This window comes from Eutrema salsugineum, unplaced genomic scaffold, assembly GCF_000478725.1.
Source record: "Eutrema salsugineum unplaced genomic scaffold, Eutsalg1_0 scaffold_3, whole genome shotgun sequence".
NCBI classification, from domain to species: domain Eukaryota; kingdom Viridiplantae; phylum Streptophyta; class Magnoliopsida; order Brassicales; family Brassicaceae; genus Eutrema; species Eutrema salsugineum.
The window spans coordinates 7,700,362-7,703,459 of NW_006256756.1; the positions used below are offsets into that span (position 1 = coordinate 7,700,362).

The following is a 3,098-nucleotide window of genomic DNA, read 5'->3' on the forward strand; positions in this document are numbered from 1 at the left end:
TTTGAATGATAGCACTGCATTCATGACTTAACACCACCATGCCTTGAAGCTCTTTTGTCTTGTTCAGAATGACATCCTTCAAGAACTTTCCCATCTTTGGCATCATTAAGAATGCATCAATGAGAGGCATAGTGAGTGGTGTTTCATTGAGTGCCTTCTCAAATACAGCTCTTGCCTTGTCCACTAGTTGCTTCTTAAATCTCCCTGGAAATGGGAGCTTGGGTTGGTATGGAGGTGGTGACACATATTTCTTTTCTGGTTCTGGTTCCTTTGCTACCTCTTTACCCTTTTCTGTCCTTGGTTTCTCAGCAACTTGATCATCTTTTAAGGCTGCTCCCCCTCAGTTTGATCATTGTCCTCAATGATCACATTGTTGTTCTCAATACCAGGTAACTCCTTTCCACTCCTCAGTGTAATGGCCTTGGCATATTCCTTGGGGTTGGGTTCTGGTTTTCCAGGTAGGTGACCTTGGTTCCTTGAGCTTGAGGCCTGGTTCTGCTTCAGTTCCTTGATTTCCTGCTGCATGGCTGCATTCTGGCTTGCAAAGATCTGTTGACCCTGAAGTAGTTGTTGCAGAATACCACCCATATCTGTACCCATCTGTGGCTGCTGTTGAACCGTTGGTGGCTGAAACTGTTGTTGAACAGGCGCTTGCTGTTGGAACTGTGGTGGACCAAACCCTGGTGGTGCCTTTTGCTGCTCTGAACTGAAACTGGGACCTTGAAATGGTTGCTGTTGCTGACCAAAACTCTGATTCTGACCAAACTGATTCTTGGGTTGGAATGACCCTTGAAAGTTGTTCTTGGGAACAAAGTTCTGTGGAGCTTGAGAATTGGGATACACCTGGTCTTGTGGGTTAGATACATTGGTGTTCCTGTAAGAAAGGTTTGGATTGGCATTACCATACTGATATCTCTGGAACCTCTGATTCCCAATGTAGTTAAGCTCCTCTTGGGTGAGACCCTCTTCACTTATGTTCTCAAAGATTTGAGATGGTTCCTCATACTCTCCAACAAAATGCATTGGCTTGTGAGTTACCAACTTCAACTTGTCTAATTCATTTCTCAACTCCTTAACTTCCCTAGTGAGCCTCTGTTCTGAGCTTGAACCTTCAGACCTATTTGATCTGTCATAGTCTTCACCATAGGTATCATTGCTCAGTGCTAAGTTCTCCACTAGCTCTAAAGCAGCATGTATCTCTTTACCCAGAAAGTTCCCATTGGAAGCAGTATCCAGCTGGTTTCTAATCTTAGGAAGAGCTCCTCTATAAAGTGTGCTGAGAAGAGAAGCCTCACTAAACCCATGGTGTGGGCATTGGTTTGTGTAGCTCCTGAATCTCTCATATGCTTCACCAAAACTCTCATTGCTGTGCTGAGTGAAGCTAGAGATTTGGTTCCTCAGTTTTGCAGTTCTTGAGGTTGAGAAGAACTTAGATAAGAAGGCTTGCTTGCATTGCTCCCAAGTTTGAATGGAGCCTCTTGGAAGATTCTTCTCCCATTGATGAGCTTTGTCACCAAGACTGAATGGGAATAGTCTTAGCTTAAAGCTGTCTTCTGAAACTCCATTTATCTTTGTCAGATCACACACCTTATCAAATTGATCCAAGTGTTTCAAGGGATCTTCCATTGCTAACCCATGGAACTTTGAGTTTTGGACCATATTCAACAATGATGCCTTCACTTCAAAGTTGTTGTTTTGCACAGGTGGTGCCTGAATTCCAGCTCCATACTGATGAGCATTGGCCCTGTCATTCTCTCCAACATAGACTTGGGGTTGCTCATATCTTCTTTGCTGGTGTTGGAAAGGGTGTGGTTGGTGGTGCACCTGTTGTCTTTGCTGAACATTGGCCTGATGCCTTTGTTGATGAGCTTGAGCTTGTCCCTGGTGGACATAAGCTTGTTGGTGATGCACTTGTTCCTGATGAACATTACCCTGATTCAACCCTTGACCAACTCCATTACCAGCTCCATTATCCTGAGCCTGTTGCTCCTGAACCGGTTGTTCTATATCCACCACGTGCTCTCTTTGTTCTTCCATATCAGTCTGATCAACTTGTCTTCCACGTCTGTCCCTTCTCCTCCTTGGTACCAAAAGATTGATGTTGTCGTTGAGAGGGAAAGGTGGACCACAGCTTCTTGATCTAGACCTGGTGTTCATACACCTGAAATCACAAACAAAACTTGAAAGTAATCAGTAAAAACAAGAAAGTAAGCACTTGATCTCAAAAAAAGATCAGAGCTTAATGCTAAACAACCACAATTTGGCAACGGCGCCAATTGATAACTATGAGTTTTCAAGGCTCTTTGTAGAGGTTATCAATCCCCTGTCTTGTAGTACAAGGGGTTTATCAATCCAAGAATGTGGTGATAGACACTAAGCTATGTAATCAGGTTCTTAATTCAAGCAAACAAGAGTGGTTTGGTTAACTAGAGACAACTACAAACTTAAACAAGATTAAAGACTAATGAAATGATTAAACAAGAACTAAACAATGGCAAATGATGAGAAAGGTCTTAGACATGATAGTGGATTAGGGTGCCTTCAGTGATAAACTAATGAGCTCATGAATCATATGATCAAGCAACCATTCAACATAAACATCTTTAATTAAGTTAATCCTCTCATGAAGGTATTAACTCCTATGCTAAAACAGTTTCTAACCCAATCATCATCAGTGAAACATGAGTTAACAAGCATTAAGAATCAGTTTAATCTGTCATTTAAGCATATAGACAATCATTCCCATGATGAATAACACTTAAACCTCTAACAACCTTGGTTCAGGCATTTCATCAAACACTTTTGGTGCATGAATTATATGATTTGTATGGATCTAGCATAGAGAACAAGTTTTAGAGAATGGAATATGCATGATCTAACCTCTAAGCTCACTAATCTACCACTTAGCACCCTAATCTACATATCTAAGACCTTAATATGAGATTACTCACTAATCATGATCAACACACTAGATCCTTTGCAAGATGTGTTGTTAATCATGATTAGAAGTGTGATTTGATGATAAGAAATGATGGAACAAGATGAAAAGAAACTTCAAATCGATATTAAACTCTAAAAACAAGGTGTATCAAGTTGTC

The 3,098-nt window shown here is 41.2% G+C and overlaps 1 non-coding gene across 1 annotated transcript; it reads left to right on the plus strand.

Annotated features, from left to right (window-relative positions):
* Positions 1 to 1,297: 1,297 nt before the first annotated feature.
* On the plus strand, positions 1,298 to 1,404 carry LOC112085600. The gene has a single exon (XR_002898901.1). It is a non-coding gene; the product is annotated as a small nucleolar RNA R71 (small nucleolar RNA).
* Positions 1,405 to 3,098: the final 1,694 nt, after the last annotated feature.